General features: G+C 38.8%; 1 protein-coding gene across 3 annotated transcripts in view; it reads left to right on the top strand.

Moving 5' to 3' along the window:
- The window catches only part of GNG2 (G protein subunit gamma 2), a 113,371-nt gene that overhangs the window by 19,598 nt on the left and 73,184 nt on the right, over positions 1 to 20,589 (top strand). The window contains exon 1 of one of the 3 annotated variants that reach the window (XM_039256123.1): positions 5,695 to 5,717. The exons of the other annotated variants lie outside the window; for them this stretch is intronic. The gene's annotated coding sequence lies outside the window, so the exon portion shown is untranslated. Of the gene's footprint in view, positions 1 to 5,694; positions 5,718 to 20,589 lie in introns of those variants that run through there. 3 annotated transcript variants of the gene reach the window in all.

Raw genomic sequence — 20,589 nt, 5'->3', positions numbered from 1 at the left:
TCAAATATTGGGGTTTAAAGCAAAATACTACCAAGGTAACTTGAAAAAGCAGCAACAATGAAGGATCTAGTTCGTTTCCTGTTTGCTATTATAACAAATTATCACAAACTCAGTGACTTAAAACAATACAACTTTATTACAGTTCTGCACATTAGGTTCTCTTGGGATCTCACTGGGCTAAAAGTAAAGTACTGACAGAGCCACCTTCCTTTCTGGAGGCTCTAGGAGAGAATTCTAGAGTCTACCTTCCTCTGTCTTCAGAGCCTACAACTATTTATGCCTTCTACTATATATCTCTTAATTCTGAACTCAGATAGAAAAGCCCCTTTGATTTTAAGGACCCCTGAGATAAGGTTTGGCCCACTGGTAATCCAGGGTACTCTCCCCATCCGAAGGTCCTTATTTTAAAGTAAGGTTACATATTCACAGGTTCCAGAGGTTAGGACATGGACCTGTTTGGACGCTATTATTCTGCCTACTGCAAAGTAAAAGAGATTAGTTGTACAGAAGAGTGGAAAGACGTAAGGTAATAGAGGGGGGATTATTTAACATTCCACTGTGTAGGGTTGAGCTGGAGTTAGGGGTGTCAAACTGCTGAAGCAAGTTCTTGTCTTGACTCTAGAAATCCTGTATTATAGGTATAGGCCCTGAAGGCTTTGGGTTTTCTTAGAGTATCCACATAGAGATCTAGTGGACAGATTGAAGACCCACAGCTCCTTTCTTGGCCAGACCTTTTGGTACTATGGGTATGGCCTCTGGAGGGTATGCTGTTCTTGGAGTTTCTCCAGCTCTGGGGAGTTTGGCCAAGGTGTGCAAGTTGCAAGGTCTTTGAATAGTACCAAAGACATGTGAGATTTTTATTTTATGCTGTTATGTCTGCATGTCATATTATGCTGTATTTATTAGGCTCTAAAATGTGGAAATTGGAGGAAAAAATAACATAATATTTTAGAACCTCATTGAAGTGGTATTTCTTATTGCTAATTTCTAAGTATGGTTTAATTTCCATCATCTATCAGGTAGGTCATCCCCACAAAGTAAGAAACCATTTCCTGCCTAGTGAGTGAAATGGACCACTGGGTTATTTTTTGAAAATCCTCTCTGGTGGACAAGGTAGCTGGACATTTTTGTTGGGGATTTTAAAATTTTTCAGCGACTTTTTGTAGCAGGCCCCCTCTCTAATTACTTCTAGACACTTCAGCCATGCAGATCTGAAGACCAAACCTAGGGCTAGCAATAGGGTAACAAACCATCCTGATTTGTCTATGACTGGGGGGTGTCCTGGAACATAGAACTTATGGTGCTAAAACTGGACCAGTCCCGGGCAAATCGGGACAGTTGCCTCCCCCCACCCCCCATCTGTCAAACAAATAACTCTAGTAGAAACTAACTGTCATGTCAATGAATTACTAAAATGGAAAATTTTTTAAAGATTTTATTTTTAAATAATCTCTATACCCATCATGGGGCTCAAACTCTTAACCCTGAGATCAAGAGTTGCACACTCCACTGACTGAGCCAGCCAGGCACCCACAAATAGAAATTTTGATTGAACTAAATAATGACAACAACTCCCAGGGTTTGGGGTAAAGATAGGAGTGAATCTAACTGTTGGAAAATCTGATTCCACATATACATGTTTGTCCAAACCAACTTTAATAAAAAAAAGAAGAAAGAAAAACTCTCAGATTCAGAACTCAGAAGAACCTGTGACATGTAGGAGGTGCTACATTTCATGGCCTTCCCTTTCAGTTCCCCAGTGTTACCAGCACCCTCCTACATGATGCCTCTGATGAGCCCATCTTTAATAACTTTGTTACTGAAGTGACCACAGTGCCTCACTGCTTCTTTTTCAGCACATAAGCATGTATGAAGATGATAAAAACCCAAGTGTGTCAAAGCAACCCAGGGCTCTCTTAGTTTGAATCCTGTCTTCTGTCTGACAGAATTGAACTTGCCCACCTAAGAGATAGCTTAGACTGTTCAGAAATAGATAAGGATTAGGAAGACTCTCTTGAGTGCTTGAGGGGAAGGGATTGGAGTGGATGCCGTGCTGGAGTCTTACCCAGCTCTTGATGCTTCCTGACTTTCCAGCTTTAGAGTGTGAGTTACTTACTGTGACCCAAGTAGCAGCATCTGGGTAAAGACTCTTGCTCAGTCCTTCCTCCCTGCTTCCATAAAACATGGCACCATGTTAACCATAGCAAGCCAGTCTGGGAAAACTGGAATACTGAAGGTCCTGGGGTCTCTTCTTTTATGTTTCTGTGACCTTTATTTGGATATTTTTGTTTTCTAAACCACTGGGACAAAGAGGATGGTAAGTGTTCTTGAAAGAACAATAAATTAGCTTTCCCAGAACAGGCATTTGACTTTCAGGAGCAGGCACTTTTTTTTTTTCTTTTTTAAAAAATGTGCTTAATTGTTCCCTATCTTCTGAACTTTCCTTGTTGATAAGTACAAGGAATTCTCTTTCATTATCTTTTTTTTTTTTTTTTTTTTTTATCACAATAGATTGAATACTATCAGTCATGGAGGTAGGATCTGGGTTTCTGACAAGGATTTGTCTTGGGTAGAACTGCAAATAATTTTGAGATCTTCCTCAGCCCTTCTTTGGGTTCCTTCTAGGATAACCAAACCTGGTTTCGTTTTGTTAAGATTAGCATCATTTCAACTTCAGACCTGTGTGTGCTGAGTTTTTGTGAATCAAATTACAGAAGAAGTGAAACATACCAAACCATTACGCTGTCATTTAAACCCTGATTTCTTTTATTCTTTGCCAGAGAGACATTAGACAGTAAATGTAAATAAGAGGTCCAGAGGACTACTCTGGGTGCAGGGTTCCTTTGGGGGTAATAGAAATGTCTTAGAAATAGAGAGAGGTGATGATTGCACAGCATTGTGGGTGTACTGTATGCTGTGGAACTTGAAACAGGTTAATGGTTAATTTTATGTTATGTGAATTTTACCTAAAAAAGCTTTTTTCAAGTGAAAAAAGACGGCTTTTCCCTCTCTTTAAATTCTGGAAGACGTCTTAGCCGTTTTAATATACTCATGTCAAATTTCTAGACCAAAATTCTGGTTGTATCCTGTCCCATTACTCAGAGAAGATACTTAAGACTTAAAAATATCTGCAAGGCAGGCCTAATGAGGAAACTCTCAAAAGGGCGAAGGAGGAACAATTTTGAGAGTTAAGACAGTAGTTGTTTATTAAGATGTATAGTTTTTGTTACTAGATTATAGACTGGCCTACACTTTGCAAAGTTGATCACTATATCAATGTGGTTTTTCAGTTAAATAATTTAAAACATTGGCCTCTCTTCTATCTTTCATGGGATAGAACTTGTGTCAAGTAGGTTGGAACCTTCTTTAATATCCTGTGGTGGCAGACTACACCTGGATATGATAACACAGGAAGAGTACAGATGTGATAACTTTGATGAAATGTGAGCAAGGTAACAAATTTCAGATACAGAAATGCCTTTTATTAAAACATCTTAGCTATCCCAAGGCCTGTCATGTGATCAAAGTCTGATGGGGACTTGTTTTAAGGGCTGCTTACCTAAGGGTTCACACAATCCTTGGTTTAATTATAAAGCCTTAAGGTTTTTTAATTCCTTTTAGATTTAGAGGCAACCATTTTGACCTTTCCACAGAGATGTAACTAGGCAACCAGTAACAGCACGTAGCCAGTGCACACCATCCAAACTTCATAGCTGTTGCATCATTTTTAAAAAATACCACTTAAAGCAGTCTTTTCGCTTTGGCATATGCTGCCGTGTAACCTTTAATTTCTTAGAAAATATCATGTAAACCCCCAACTGTAAAATCGAGTGGTTCCTAGAAGCCCAGCCTCCTCTGATGTGAATAAGGAAGTGAGCCTACATGAACAGCAGTAACAGAGTTGAAAGGTAGCTGCATGCACTGTGCTTTATGATTGGGAGTTAAGGCAGAGTTCATTTTTGGTGTCTGAACGTGTAAGAGTTGAAAATTGTATGCTCAGGAGGTGGCATTGAGCATTCCTCGCAATACTATTAATGGAAAACATGTATAGTCACAGAGATGAAAGTTGGCTTTGATTCTAGTGAAGTTGATTTACTTTGCTGGATAGGTGGTAACTACTTTGATCAATAAATTAGAACTTGCTGAAAGGTTTTTATGTGTCAGACACTAGACTAAGTATATACTGTATTCCTTTTCTGTGATGTGATAACCATGATTTTAATTTAGTTCTCTTTATTATGAAAGAAATATATGTGTAAGATTTTTAGAATTCAAGTAGCAGAGACAGGCATTAAATGAAAAAAAGAAGTTTCTTTCCAAATGCTAATTTCTAGTCCCACTCCTTGGAGGTAACCACTGTTAATAGTTTCTTGTGTGTCTTCCAAAATGTTCCTCTTTTGGTTAGTCTCTGTTGAAAAGGTAAGTATGATAAGTGCCATTAAACCATCTGTCAGTATGCTTTTCTTCTGAACTAACTCTTTTAATCTGGGGACACTACTTGATACTTCTTTTTGAAATGTGCCTTCTAAAACCAAAAGAGTAAAAATGTCAGCACCAAAGTGATGCCTATAGGGCATGGTTGGCGGGGGGGGGGGGGGGGGGGGGGGGGGGGGGGGGGGGGGGGGGGGGGGGGGGGGGGGGGGGGTGTCGTAAGCTGAAGAATGTTACTGTGTCATTTTAGCCTCCCTGAAATTTAAATACAGAGCTTAAGTTTATTACTTAAGGTAGCTAATTAAGGTAGCTCTTCATAATTTTCAAAGTCATCTGAAGTACATTATCTCCTTTGATCCTTTAAAAAAATTTTTTTAATGTTTATTTATTTTTGAGAGAGAGACAGACAGACGCAGAGAGAGAGAGAGGGAGACACAGAATCTGAAGCAGGCTCCGGACTCTGAACTGTCAGCACAGAGCCCAGTGCGGGTCCCGAACCTAGGAACTGTGAGATGAACCTGAACCTGAGCTGAAGCCGACTGAGCCATCCAGGCGCCCCTGCCTTGATCCTTTTGGTGACCCTGTGACGTAGGAATTGTTTATGTTACAAAGGAGGAACCTGTGGTTCTCAGAGGTTAAGTAAGTTGCCCACAAACGTAGCTGATGACTGACAGGTTGAGGACTAGAACCTGAGTCTAGTCCAGGTTTTATTCTGGAGCCAGACTACTGGTAACTGTGAGGAACAAAGAGGCACGTAAGACCTTTGAGGCTCCTGCAGTGATAGGCTGTTCGGTAAAGTAGAAGGGTGCTGGGCTTGCACTTGGAAGATCTGGTTATGAAGTCATTCTGATTCTGCCTGGGGCAATTTATTTTGTGTAGTACATACAAATTAGGGTGGCTGGCTTTCTGCTCACAATTTCCTCACTGGCTCTGTCTACTCCTGTTTTGTTTGTTTGTTTGGGTAATACTGGCCACAAGGGTGGGGACTTGACCCAAGCTGGGGAAGCCACAGTATTTCATCCCCAGACCACAGGAGTTAGTTCAAAGGGTGGACATGTGGCCAAGCAGGGCCCAATAGGTTCTTCCTCTGGGATATTCCAGCTTAAGTTGAGGATGACGTCCCATCCTTTCTCATCTCTAGGCAGTAAGAGTCATATAAGGCCAAGTTTCAGTCTGCTGAGAGAATGAAGTCTGATGCACAGAGGAGAAGCAACAGAGAGAGAGCCAGATAGGTAAAAGGAAAGGAGAGAGCTCACTAACAATTGGAGTCTATGAATTCAATTGATGTGAGCCAATACATTTTAATTTCCATTTTTTACCTAAGCTGATTCAAGTTGCTACAGAGACTTCTGGGTGGTATGTCTAGGTGTTTTCTCATCTGTAAAATGGAGGCTGTTAATATTTGCCCTGTCTATATCCGAACTGCTCTAAAGCCTAGTGGAGATAATGAATTGGAAAATACTCTGTAAATTGTAAAAGGCTGTACAAATGCAACGTGGTGTTATTCATTGATACTTTGTATTGACTTAGGAAAAATCAAAAGCATGAATTTACCACTCATTTGGAAAGTAAGAAGTGAGGACTTTGTAAGAGCCATCTGGTGTGATGCAGAAGTAAATGGAAGCTCCCAGAGTCCTTCAGATTTTTTTGAGATCTTCTTTCAAATACTCTTAAGTTCTTATAGACACTCATAATGAACACTAGGATAGATCTCACCTTGCTGACTCAGTTAATTCAAGGGGTTTCTCTTTTCTGAGTGTAGCTATAATCTACAGCAAGCACACACAGTCACACATGCCCACGTGCACCCAAACCAGGGTAAACAAAGCACCCTATTGATATCTCAATATTTTAGCTTTTTTACCTAAAAGATCTTTACAGATTTGTGCTACATAACATTTTGCCTTAGAGAAGAATCTTCTTAGAGAAGAATCATCAAAGAAAGTCACCTTTAAAGTAGTTATTCTAGTTACAGAATTTTCTTCATTTGGGAACAATATAGTTAATTCTGGAGACAGGAGGTTAGTTGTTTTGGGCTTAGATGGGATCAAGATCCATCTTTTTCTTTAATGGTTTTTATATCTTTGGTATAAATCCTCAGTAATCAAAATCTGCTTGAGATTATAATTTATGTATGACACAGGAAGTGTCACCTCACTTTCATAGCATTTTTTACTATATATGATAATACCTCTCAATGAAGGAAAACAGATGGTACCTCTGAAATCTGCTCTTTTTCTCAGATTTGCCATTTAGGCAGTTTTTATTGTAGCAAACATCTTTCTTCATATTGATCGTTAGAATTCCCCAAAAGCGGTGTAAAGCCTCAATCTAAGTAATGTAGCATATGCAGAAATGTTGAAGGCACCATGGAAGTATGATTTATAAGCACAAGGAAAGGATGACATAGCAACCTGAAAATGTTTTACATCTCCCACATTTTAAAATCCAAGAAATGCACCCACTGCCTTTACTGTATGCTTATAAATCTTGTGACTAGGTCTTTGCCTTACAGGCTCGCGAGTGCAGTAAGTTTGAATCAGAGCTGTTTAGCTCTCCATTCCATGCCTCATCTAGCCTTTGTTTATTTTTACCTGGGCTTGATATCACCCCCATGAATGTCAGTGTTTTCATATAAATCGAGGACTTGGAATAAGTTCATTTTCTGAAAAAGGCATACTCTTAGCCCTGAGAAAATGTCAGCTGTACTGGGAAAAATTAGCATCTTCAAATCAGTTAATTTTAGGAGAGCTTAATAAAGAGAGTATTTACAAGCATGTGGGCAGAGTCTAGGGAAAGTGCACTTCTCCAAGGCCCCTTTACTATCTAGCAGTCTGAAGGGATGAGGGTTGGGAGGAGAGGCCTCCAGAGTGAAGCTGTAGCCTCCAGGAAAGACGTGGAGCCAGATTATAATGACCCTGGAGGCAGAGATCCCAGGAAACCTGTGCGCCGAAAGGATCCTTTCTCCCTCTGAATCTGCTTGTGCTCCCCATTGACCAAACCCAACTGGAAGACAAAGAATAAGAAAGTCTGCTGCTGAGTTCATACGGTTTAGTTTCCTGGGGCTTGGGGCTTGGAGCTTGGTGGAACAGGATGGAGAATGGGTCTGGAGGGGCAGAATGGAAGATACCTAGCACAGAGAACCTTCGATGTCAGTCGTGCGTAAAAGAAATGGCACCCTTTCCTTCCCCAAATGTAACTATCTTATAAAAACAGTTGTTTTAACCACGTTGTGTTTTTTCGTTAATTTTACTTAATCCAGAGCATAGCCCGTGTTCAAATGGGCCCAAGTACGTTAGTAGCATTTGGACGATATTCAGCTGTTTATGTGGCGAAAGACGTTCTGGAGGTTATACAGAGGTGAGAAAACCACCCTGTCGGTGTCCCATAGAGAGAGAGGACGGCAACCTCCACCTAAATTTTCATGCTAGGGGTAGCCAAAAGGGGATAGATGCCTCAGAGCTTTGGAGAGTTCCCATTCTTGGACCCACGTATTCGAAAGAGTGACCTATCATCCCTGTGAAGTACAACACTCAGCTAGTGGGTTGAATGGCTACTTTTTGTTTTGTCCAGCTTGCTTTTAATCTCAGATAAATTATATTCACTTCTTTGACCCAGGGACCAGGATTACTTGCCTTGGTCTAATCCAGATTAACTACTCTGATCCACTGAAAATGAATAAATCAACTGACTTGGCCAAATCCCCATACTTGGAGAGGTATTTGTGCCAGCATGCAGTGATAGGCAAAAGAAAACACATTTGGAATACTACTGTAAAGCATAAATCTCTTCTGTGGGCCAGAAAACTCCCTGACTTGGGAAATGCTGGGACTCAGAGATTCCAAAAAAAAGAGTTGGGTCTGGAATAGCAAGAGTGAGTGGCAGTGGTATAGAGAAAAGAACATGGGTTTTGGGATTGAGAATAAGAGATCTCAGTTTCATACCGACAGTGGCCCCTTTGGCAAATTATTGAACTCTCTCAATTTTAACCTTCTTTGTGTATAAAATCAGAATAATTTGACTTATTACAAGATTGATTAAAACCATATATGCAAAACAAAAACAGTGTTTTTCACACAGTCATTCAGATACTTCCGGGGGGGGTACACTCACCTATTAAAAAATAGTTTCTTAACTGCTTTATTGAGGTACAGTTGACGTACGATATAATTGATATACAGTAAATGATGCATATTTAAAGTTGAGTTTTGGGGCACCTGGGCAGCTTAGTCAGTTAAGCATCCAACTCTTGATCTCAGCTGAGGTCATGATCTCACCGTTTGTGAATTCAAGTCCTGCATGGGGCTCTGTGCTGACTGCCTGTGGGGCCTGTGTGGGATTCTTCCTCTCCCTCTCTCTGCCCCTCTCCTGCTCACATTGTCTCTGTCTCTCTCAAAATAAAAATTAAACTTAAAAAAATTAAAACGGGTGCTTGGGTGGCTCAGTTAGTTAAGCATCCAACTTCGGCTCAGGTCATGATCTCAAGTCCATGAGTTTGAGCCCCATGTCGAGCTCTGTGCTGACAACTTTGAGCCTGGAGCCTGCTTCAGATTGTGTCTCCCTCCCACTCTGTCCCTCCCCTGCTCATGCCCCGTCCCTCTCTCTCTCTTAAAAATAAGTAAATAAACATTAAACAGTTTTTTTAAAAAAATAATAAAGTTGATATGTTTTGGCCCAATCCACCTGTGAAGCCATCACCACAATCAAGGTCATAGATGTTTCCATCCCAAAGTTCCCTTATACCCAGTAGTTGTCTTTCCTTCCCATCCCCATCTTCAGTCAGTCACTGATCTGCTTCTGTCACTCTAGAAGAATTTGCATTTTCTAGAATTTTACGTAAATGTAAATACATAATCATCTTATGTGTTTTTTCCTGGCTTCTTTTACTCAGCATAATTATACAAGACACATCTGTGGTGTAAGGATCACTAGTTTGTTTCCTCTTGTTTCAGAGTAGTGTCCTATCGGATTGGTGTGCCACAGTTTGCTCACCCGTTAGAGGATACCATTCAGTTATGTTTTGTTTCTCTTTCCCTTCTTTCCTCATTAAGACCATACGAAAAAATTCTCTCGTATTCCATGTTACCATAGTTGACATTTCCATTAAGATCCTCCGGAAGTAGCGTGGTTAATAACAACTGGGGATAAATGCAGACATAACAGTAATGGTGCTTATTAATCCCTGGCTTAGGTTGATTCTGAGCTGAAGCTCAGTTCTTTCCACTTCCTCGGCTTTCTTTTGCTCTTTAACAGAAATAAGCAACCTGGAGGAGCCAGCCTAAATGTCCATTAACTGCTACCTGGATGAACTTGTGATATAGTCATATAATGGAATATCATTTGCATAAAAAAGAACAAAATACGGATTCATGCTTACATTGTGGATAAACCTGGAAAACATTATGCTAAGTAAAAGAAACCAAGCACAGCAGGGCTGCCTGGGTGGCTCATTCGGTTAAGTGTCTCTTGGTTTTGGCTCAGGTCATGATCTCATGGTTCGTGGGTTCAAGCCCCGTGTCCAGCTCCTTGCTGGCAGTACAGAGCCTGCTTGAGATTCTCTCTCTCTCTTTCTCTGTCCCTCCCCTCTCAAAATAAATCAATAAATTTTAAAAAACATACAGGCCGCATGTTATATGGTTCCATTTATTGAAGTGTCCAGAATAGGCAAATCCATAGAGACAAAGTAGATCAGTGGTTTCAGGGACTGGGATGATGGAGGGGGAAATGGGGAGTGACCGCTAAAGAATATGGGGTTTTTTTGGAGGGTGATAAAAATACTGGTGATAGTGCTGATAGAAGCATAACTTTGAATACTCAAAGTTACTGCACTCTACACTTTAAAAGAGTGAATTTTATGCTATGTGTGTTATATTTCAATAAAGCTGTTATTTTAAAAAACAATCTGTAAAACTGCTTGGGGAAAAAAGTTCAAGGGCAGCAGTTAATTTAATTTGCTTTTTTTAATTTGCTAAAGCAACACATAAAGCTATTTTCCTCATTGGTCATGATGTACCCACATTTCTAGGTCTTGACCACAACGTGGAACTTTCTAGCATTAGGAAGTAAAAACTGTCACATCTGTAAAGAAGTCATATTTTGGAGGCAGTTTGGTATTGTATCGTTTTAGTTTACTTGAGATGATAAAGAGCCTATAACTGCATTGACATTTTTGTCTTTTCCTTTCCTTTGAAAAATAACATGTGTTCAGTTTGTCTAATGACCCTTTCCTCTGGCCTTAGTTAACTAGACGCAGGATATCCTGTCAGTAAAGCCTCTTAGCTAAATCAGATTATTTACCAGACCCCTAACAGCAATAGACAGAACAGAGTGAGTAAAGTAGAAGTCCAGATATTCAGAATAATCCTTGGAAAGGAAAAGAAGCCAATAGCTCAGAGTTCTAGTGATTCATTCAGAGGTGTAACTTTGATTTCAAGCAGCTGTAGAGGATGGGAATCAAGATAGACTTCCTCCCTTTCTAATTGCCTTCCTTTACCTGGTGAAACACCGCCTTATTTAGAATGCTCTTAGCGGCTCCACTGCTGTGAATCAGGACCGACATTGCAATGTCTGGAAATAGAGTTCCAATGGGTCTAGTCCCAGTAAGTCAGTGTTTCCTAGGTACTCGCAGTTTGTAGTGGACAAGAGACATTTTTTTTCCTGCTCTCAGAATCAATAGCCATGGTTTGAGTTTTGATGTCATTTGCTTTAAATCATGATGTGAATGAAAGATAGTAACAGAGAGTCAAAGTAGAACCCATGTAACTCTACTCAGGATTGTTACCTTTGTCTTTTGCTGTAACTTAGCTAATGAAGTTCTCCCAAGGTGACGTGGTTTTTATCTTGGGCTTCCTCTTATATCTGTCCAGCTTCTGGTGCACTGCAAAAAATTGCATAAGAGAGTTTCTGTTTTACCTTGGCCCTGAAAAAAGATGGCTCGCAGGGATGTCCATTTGTTTATGTATTATATCCCTTCATTCTCGAAATATATGCAGGGATATATTATATCCATTCATTCTAGAAATATATATAAGAGTATAGTATATCCATTGATTCTAGAAATATATCCATTCATTTATGTATTAAGCATCTGTAATGTAAATATGCCTGGAAGATGTTTAAGTGACTTCTCCAGTAGTTGGACCAGCTTTGTAGGCATAAGCAGACATTGACCTAGATTCTGTCCCTATGTGTGCGTGTGTGTGTGGGTGAAACATACCATACATCAGAATACATGCATGTATACACACACTCACGCTAAAGACTAATAAAATAAGCACACATCTATTTCCCCATCTTTTTCCTCCCTAGCTTTATTGATAAATATCACGTTGAAAGACTCCTATTTTCTTATCACTGACCCTTTCCTCCTTTCTCCTCATTCCTTGAAACCATAATCTGGACTTTTAATTTGTCATTCCCCTGCTTTTTTAAAATTTTTTTTATTGGTTAGTATTGCCTGTTTCATGCTTTTTCTCTTATTTGGAATTTATTCCACATTATGTTTTGAGATTTCTACAGCTAGATGTCTGTGGTTATTTTCACCACTAGTATTAGTTAGTATTTCAATATTGTTCTTCTACTGTATGACATATACCCCGCATTATTTATCCATTCTACCCATTTGGGTTGCTTCCAGCTTCTCGCTTTCATGAAAATGCTGTTGTGTACACTCTGTACGTGTGTCCTCGTCATCATCCAGGGGTTTTCTAGGACATGTGCTTTGGAGTTCAGTTGCTGGGTCATAGAATATGCAATGCTCAACTGTATTAGGTAAGGCCAGATTGTTTTAAAGTGATTACACCAATTTATTCTTCATTAGCATGTAAAAAGTTCTTCATTTTATTGTTTCCCTTGTCAATACTTAATGTTCTGTGAATTTTCATTTTTACTAGTCTTGTTGCAAATGTATTCTGAAATTCTGTTTTTAAATAGCAAATAGTGGTTGGTGTTTTCACTTTGAACTAGCTTAGTGAAAGAGACAAGGAAATAAATTGGGTTTCGTTTGCTACATTTGACAAAAGTAAACAGACTGTTGCTAGAGATTCTGCCCCTAGTTACAGGTCTTCAAGTAATATCGAGCCGGAGCATCTTGTTTCTTTTCTATTTTTTTAACTTAAATTTTCACTTTATTTGAGAGTTTTAATTTGCAAGTGTAACAAGTAAAACAGTGCAAAGGTATATGAAAAGTTGTTCCTTATCTCTCTGCTTCCCCAAATGACCAGAGTCAGGTCCTGGGCTATATGATTTCACTTTTTTTTTTCATGCTCATACATATGTAATAAACATATGTAAGGTTGTGACTAATATAATTGCCATTTTATTAGATGTATAAACAATTGAATATCAGCCCAATCACACACACATATCAGCAGTTTCCGACAGTTCAATAACACATGCATGGATATTCTGTTTTTATAAGCATTACCATCAACTATGCTTTATACGACAAATGTCACAGACATTCACCTGGCTCACTGATATGGATCTAAGTCACTCATGTTAATGAGTGCACAGTGTTCCCTGTACTGTCCCCCATGGAGTGAAATTAACATTGTCTCCTTTGGTTGTGGTTGTATTTCCCCTAACCAATGTCTTTATACACCAGGACTTCACTCTGGTTGAATTTCAAAGGGCCGGGGGGGGCCATGGGGGAGGGGGTGTTGTTGAGTCAGAGGGCACATGTATCTCAAATTTTAAAATATGGTGTCAGAATTCTTTCCAAAAGAGTTGTACCAGTTCAAGTTCCCATTAGCAAGTATGAAACTGTTTGTTTTCCATATTCTGGTGACCACTGAGTATTATTACTCTACTGGGTAAAGAATGCTATTCTATTTTAATTTATACCCCATGAATTTTGTTACGTTGAGCACATTTTCATATGCTTTTAGTGCTCTTTTGCATTTCTTCTTCTCTGAATTTTCATTTCTTTTGCCCATGTTTCTATAAAGTTATCTGACTCCTCAATTTGTAAGGGGCTTTTAGTTTATTAGTGATAGTATTGCTTTGCTCAACATGTTGCAGTTTATTCATTTCCCGGTCTATCATTTGCCTTTGATTTTGTTTATAGTCTCTTTTGCCATACAAAAAAGATGTTTTTTATATTTAGTCACCTATGTGTACCTTTTTCTTCATGGTTTCTTATCGTGTTTAGGAAGGTTTCCTTTATCGAAGGTAATATAAATATTCTCCTAACTCTTCTTCTAATACTTTTATTGATTTATTTTTATATGCATATATTACATTCCTCTGGAATATATTTTGTATACGGTGTCCAGCAGGAATATCTGTCAGGTAGGATTGCGTTAGTTTTGTTTTAGGTTGTACTATACAGAAAAGCAACCAAGTCCTATTTCATTCCTTTTTCAGTATTTCTTGGTATTATTTGGCTTTTTTTAAATGTAAACTTTAAATTCCTTTTGTTACAGTCTAAAAAGGGGGTGACAACCATTGAAGATTCTGATTAAAACTGTGTTAAAATCATATATTAATTTGGAAAGGACCAACTTTTTTTATAGTCTTTTTTTCCCCCATCCATGTCTCTTTGTTCCAGTCTTGTTTTATATCTTTCAAAAATATTTTACTATGGTTTTCTTTTCTTTTTTTTTTTTTTTAAGTTTATGTATTCTGAGAGAGATAGCCCCCACTTACACAAGAGGGGAAGAGCACAGGGAGAGAGAGGATTCCAAGCAGACTCTGCACTGCTAGCACAGAGCCTGATGGAGGGCTCAATCCCACGGACTGCCAGATCATGACTTGTGCTAAAACCAAGAGTTGGATGCTTAATTGACTGAGCCACCCAGTGAAACCACCATAATGATTTTCAAATAAATACTGAGCTTTTTTTAAAAAATGTGTTCCTCAATATATAACAGTTTTTGATTCTTTTGGAATTGGTAATTTGGTTAAGTGGCTAGATGCAAGATAAATATAAAAATGCGTGGCTTTTCTTCTCTGTGCTAAAAGTTATTCTCAGACTAAAATACAGAGAGTCCCTAGTTCCAGTCCCCAGGGACAGCTGTGATAAGCCTTAAAGAATATTAAAGAAGAGCTTTGAGCTACTTGATCTTATTCTGACTTTGCTAATGTGGGGCAACATCATTATAGATGGAGGCAGTGCTGTGAGCATTGTGGGGTTAAGCATGTTATTTCTTTGTTTGGTTCTGGATTAGCCAAGACATTCTTAAAAGTAGGATGTTAACAGAGGGGAAACTAATTACATTTCTGTTTTCTTTGAGACAACCATCTGTTGAACAGAGGCTCATACAAAGACAAAATCTTAAGATATATGATAGATAAGAATATTACTTATTGGAAGAATTTTATCATGAATTAAAAGAAATATATCTGCAGTGCTCCTGTATTTACTTTTAAAGAGTAGAATTTGCAAGTAGAAAGTTTTTACTTCTTAGAAACCAGTGGCCTAAGTAACAGTATAGATGTTCTACTTCATAGCAATTAAAATGTCAATGAAAGGGCACTTGGGTGGCTCAGTGGGTTAAAAGTCTGACTCTTAATTTTGGCCCAGGTCATGGTCTCACAGTTGTGAGATTGAATCCTGTGTCTGCTCCTTGCTGTGCATGGAGCCTGCTTAAGATTCTTTCTCTACCTGCCTCTGCCCCTCCACCACTTAGGCTCACTTGTGTGCATGCACGCTCTCTCTAAATAAATAGCCAGTGAAAATGTCTCAAAAATCTTCACTAAAATAACCTCATAGCCAAACAATTTTTTTTAAAAATAAAAAAGAATTTTCAAAATAACCCAACTAATTTTTAAATGTTGGAACTCCAGAGAACAATTATACAAGAATAGAAAAAAAACAAAAACAAAAACAAAACTTTAAAATTGTCCAATATAGAACAACCAAAAAGTCTCCACTGGAATTTAAAATATGACATAAACATACTCTAAATGATGATAAAAAAAAAATAGAAAGCCAGGAAACAAAGGTCATGTACTAAACATTGCAATATCACAATTAAGGACACTTCTAGAAGTAGTTAAATTGACACAGATAACTTCCAACTAGTTAAGTAGGGAAGTATGCTTATACTTATAAGCATACTTTGAAGCTACTCATAACTTCAAATCCAACATTAGATGGCTTAAGTAAACATGTATAAAGGTGACCACAAAGAATCATTTCTAGAATTGAGCACACTGTTTTAACATAAAAATAATACTGTAAGCGGGTGCCTGGGTGGCTCAGTCGGTTAAGCATCTGACTTCAGCTCAGGTCATGATCTCACAGTTTTTGAGTTTGAGCCCCACATCAGTCTCTGTGCTGACAGCTCAGAACCTGGAGTCTGCTTCAGATTCTGTGTCTCCCTCTCTCTCTGCTCCTCTCCTGCTCTCACTCTGTCTCTTTCCCTCTCAAAAATAAATAAACATTAAAAAGAATAATACAGTAACTAGTTAAGCCAATAGAAGAAATACGTTTTAAAGAATCTACAGTCAAAGGTATGAAGTCCAGAATTGAATAAAGGCTTAGCCTATAAACGGATAGTAACATCTAGAGAAAAATATCAAGACATTACTTACAACATTTTCAAACTTCAGTGAGGAAGAAATCTTAAAACATCTGGAAGGAAGACCAGATAACATTCAAAATACTGATTGCAGATACAGCTGCAACTGAGACCATAAACTCCCCAGGGAAATGGAACATCTGCAGTTCCCTTTATGGAAAAAATTATCCAGGCAAGATGTCACTCATTTGGGAAAGCTAAAGAAAGATTTTCACATATCCCACCAACCCTAAATAGTCACTGACCTTACACTTTGGGTCCCAAACAGGAATTTGTTCTTATTCTGGCTGCCTTATCAACACTCAATATGAGAGACTAGAAGCACGAACTAGGAAGGATTAGTGCTTCCGACCACAGTCCGCTGCAGGATATGACTGTGATCTAAAACTTGAAGGGAGCTAATATTTAGGGAGCATCTGCCGTGTACCGGGGTCTTTACAGTACCCCATTTCACTTAATCTTCAATACCCCTGGTGGAATGACCCCCTTGCTTCAGATAAGAAAACAGTCTCTGGTTAAATAACGTGCTTTGCTAAATGATAGTCAGAATTTGAATACATGTCTTTCTGAGTCCCCAAGAAAAGTAGAGCTTTCAGAAGAACAGTCTGAAAACAGAATGAAATAAGATGGAAAAGGCTACAGTCTATAGCTCAGATACTCTTTTTTACTCCTATAAAGAAGCTCAAGAATGTTGGGTTTTATAATGGCTATAACTAGAAATCAACAGAGAAATGAACTTGGTGATTGTCGCGATTGTGTGCGTATATGTGTGTTGGTGTACAGATTTGGTTTAGGTAGAGATAGTTTTATTCAATACTTTCTTCCAAACATATTTCAGAAGAGATGGGAGTATATATATATATATATATATTAGTTAATACTAGTGTTTAGTTAATACCAGTGGCATATATTAAGAAAATATAAGAAATAGCAAAAATAAGAGGCAATGATAGATGATGGTCCATATATGACAGTCATGAGATATAACTTAATTATTCCACATGAAACAGAGGCACTTAAAACAAAAGGTCATATATTTAAATATAAGGTAGAAATGATATACATTAATGAAAATAATAAAGAGACTGGGAGTAATAATATTTGAGAACTAATATCACAACAGAGTGGGTAAAAGGGAAGAGTATTAGAAACAAAAGGAACAAGCAAATAATGTTGAAATGCACAAGTGTTGGTATTAGATTGGGGCTGCTTTGAGTGGTTTCATTGCAAGAGTGAAGGCTGTCTTATGCTGGAGTATTATGTGAGGGTTCCCACAGGCCCTCAGAGCCAGGGAACAGCTTCAGCCTCTTGGAATTTAGGTATCAATGTTGTCTACCTCCTGGTTTACTCACATCGAGTAGAGTTAGACAGCCAGGCTTTAGCTGGACTTAGCTATAATAGAGTCAAACCTTTTGTTCACTTACAGATAGGAATTATATGAGTTTCCTTGGATTGCTCCTCTTGGAGAGAAAGACACTTCCTAAGGTCAACGAACTGTGCAAGTGATTGGTCCTATAGCAGATGAGGTTGGAATTGGATATAGAAGTCAGGGTGGCCCCATTACACCACTCAGTGAGAGTAAGTGTGTGATGTGGAAAAAGGGTAATGTTAGAATTAAGAGGTATCGGCTGAGCGGGTTATACAGATGGAACCAAGTTTCCAGTCGAATCCATATGCTAATGACAACTTCAAGGAGAGATGGATTGAAAAGTTTGACGAAAAAGTTATTAGGTGGGGGAATTAGTGATCAGCTTTGCTTCCTAGGGGCATAAGCCTATCTGCAGCATTACCTGCCTTTCCCTGAGTAGATTACCAAGTAGTTTGGGATCTCTTTTCACCTGGCTCTGAGACGACAGGGAACTTCTTTGGTGAAAAACTAGTTGGCGCTGAACATGGCTGCATAGACAGAACATTTTGGCCTCACCATATTTGAGGCTACAGTCCCATAAGGTTAAAACTGCTGCGTGCCCCACAATGTGTTAAATGAATAATGTTTTAAAGGAAGGCAATGAGAAATAACTGCATAATAGCAACATTCTTTTCAAGCTCCACTTTGAAATGAGGCTGTCGGAAGGCAGGCCAATATGAAAGGGGCTCTGTCAACAGAGAGACCCTCTGACTCTGGATTTATTTAACACTCTTTGGCTCTTCTCTACAAGATTCTTGCTCTCTGGATATTGTTTTTCATTTATCTTATTTTCCATCTGTGGCTTGGACTTCTCAAGAAAATTGTCTCTGTCTTGTGGTTACATATGTTAGAGGCCACAGATTCTAGTTTACAGATCTCATATTCTGAAAATTTTTGAATGGTATCATTTCAACCATTTCCCCCAAGCTGCCTTTGAAATTAATATTATTGCTTACAAATGATGTGAAATATTTAAATTACACAGGAAAGGACAGATAATTTCTTTTTTTCTTAGTGGTTCTTTTGAATGACTTGCATAGTGAATTTTAAGGGTAGAAAGAGCTCCCGCATTTAGGTTTTGCTGCGTCTCACATAGATGTGCACTGGGGTAGATACAGAAAGGAACACCACAGACTTGGCCAGGAGAAAAAAAATTACCCTCATAGTTCTTTCCTTGCTCCCTTATTCCCACTTAATAAAAGTGAAAAAATGCAATAAAGTAACATGAAACAAAGCTAAAAAGATCACTCATTAAAAACAAAGGAAAGAGAAAATTGTCAAAATAATAGTGCCAGCAAAAACCCAATGGAACAAACAAAATCACCACAAAGGACAAAGGAAAGTCCTTTGTCTGAATTAAAAATAACTAAAAATGGTCTGATATGCAGTGAATACAAATGTGGGTTTCTTTGCAGAGCCCTCAGCGCTGTAACTTCGCAGCCCCTGAGATAGGGAACAACTTCCCAGACAAGTACTACCAAGTCACTGTCCCCTTTCTTCCTGAACAGTCCACTACAGTACCTGGACATTGTCAACTCTGCCATAAAGTTTCCTCCCCCCAATCCATGAGGATTCAGTGGAAATTAAAGAGGTAGAAATGTCAAGATCAGTAATTAATAAAGACCTAAGAGGTGCTGATGTATTTTTGCTTCAGCAGCAGTGAGAGATAGGAAAGAAAAAGAAGAAGCCTATTGGAGATGAAATCTCCATCTCTGATAGTACCTTGTTAACTTTCTGGAAACCCATCTCTGCTCTGGACCTGACCTTCAAGGACTTGTGTCCCAGCTTGTTTGAGACTCTCCCTGTCTCTGCAGTATACTCCTGATTCTGACAGCTTGCTGACAAATAGGAGTTTGCTTCTGGGCTCTGTGGGGAAATCCGTGTTTTTCCTTGTCTCAGCCCATTTCTGCCCATCAGCTCTTGCTTGGCCTTGTCTCTGCCAAGATCCATCCATTTTTGGCTGAGCCCACAGACTCTGAATGAGCCCCTTTCCTGGGGCTCAGGCCATCCCCAGCCCACGACTTCGTTGGAACTGAAACAAGAATGGTACCAACAATAAGACAGAATTGTGATTTGTATCAAAATTAAGGGTAGAAAAGAGAAAATCACCATCTTGGGGTTTTTTTGAGGTTTCGTTTTTTGAAATTGTGGTAAAATACGCATAACGTTAAAGTTGACCATCTTAACCATTTTAAAGTGTACAGCGCCATCATATTAAAAACATTCTTATTGTGTAACCATCACCACTACCCATCTCCATCTAGAACTCTCTTCATCTTGTAAAACTGAAACACTACCGATTAAACAATAACGCCCCATTCCTCCCTCCCTGGGGGAGGGAGGAATCACCCTTCTACTTTCAGTCTCTATGAATCTGACCAGGTACCTCATATAAATATTTATATACAGTATTTGTCTTTTTGTGATTGGCGTGTTTCCCTTAGCTTAATGTCTTCAAGATTTATCCATGTTGTAGCATGTGTCAGAATTCCCTTTCTTTTAAAGACGGAATAATATTCCATTGTATGTATACACCACATTTTGTCGATCCAGTCATCTACTGATGGACACTTGAGTTGCTTCCCCCTCTTGGCTATTGGGAATAACACTGCTATGAACAAAGCCGGGCAAATATCTCTTCAAGACCCTGCTTTCAGTTCTTCTGGGTCTATACCCAGCAGTGGAATTGCGGAATCATATGGTAGTTCAATTTTTAAAGTTTTTTGAGGAACCACCATACTGTTTTCCACAGCAGTTGTATATTTTTTAATCAGGTGTTTTATTATTGAGTTGCAGGAATTTTTTATATATTCTGGATATTAACCTGTTACATGATTTGCAAATATTTTCTCCCATTCCATGGGCTGTCTTTTCACTCTGTTGATTGTGTCCTTGCTTCGCATTTTTATCTTTGATGTCATCTAATTTATCTGTTTTCTTCGGTTGCCTGTGGAAAGTAAACACCTTTTTCCTCAGACACATAAAAAGTTATTAAAAAAAAAAAAAAAAGGCAGGGGCCGCCTGAGTGGCTTGGTTTGGGTGTCCGACTTTGCTCAGGTCATGATCTCTTGGTCCATGGGCTCCAGCCCCATGTAGGGCTCTGTGCTAATAGCTTGGAGCCTGGAGCCTGCTTCGGATTCTGTGTCTCCCTCTGTCTCTGCCTTTCCCCTGCTTGTGCTCTGTCTCTCTCGCTCTCAAAAATAAATAAGCATAAAAAATTAAAAA

Source organism: Hyaena hyaena, unplaced genomic scaffold (assembly GCF_003009895.1).
Source record: "Hyaena hyaena isolate Hyena2069 unplaced genomic scaffold, ASM300989v1 scaffold_559, whole genome shotgun sequence".
In the NCBI taxonomy this organism is placed as follows: domain Eukaryota; kingdom Metazoa; phylum Chordata; class Mammalia; order Carnivora; family Hyaenidae; genus Hyaena; species Hyaena hyaena.
This window is presented reverse-complemented; position numbering and strand designations above follow the sequence as displayed.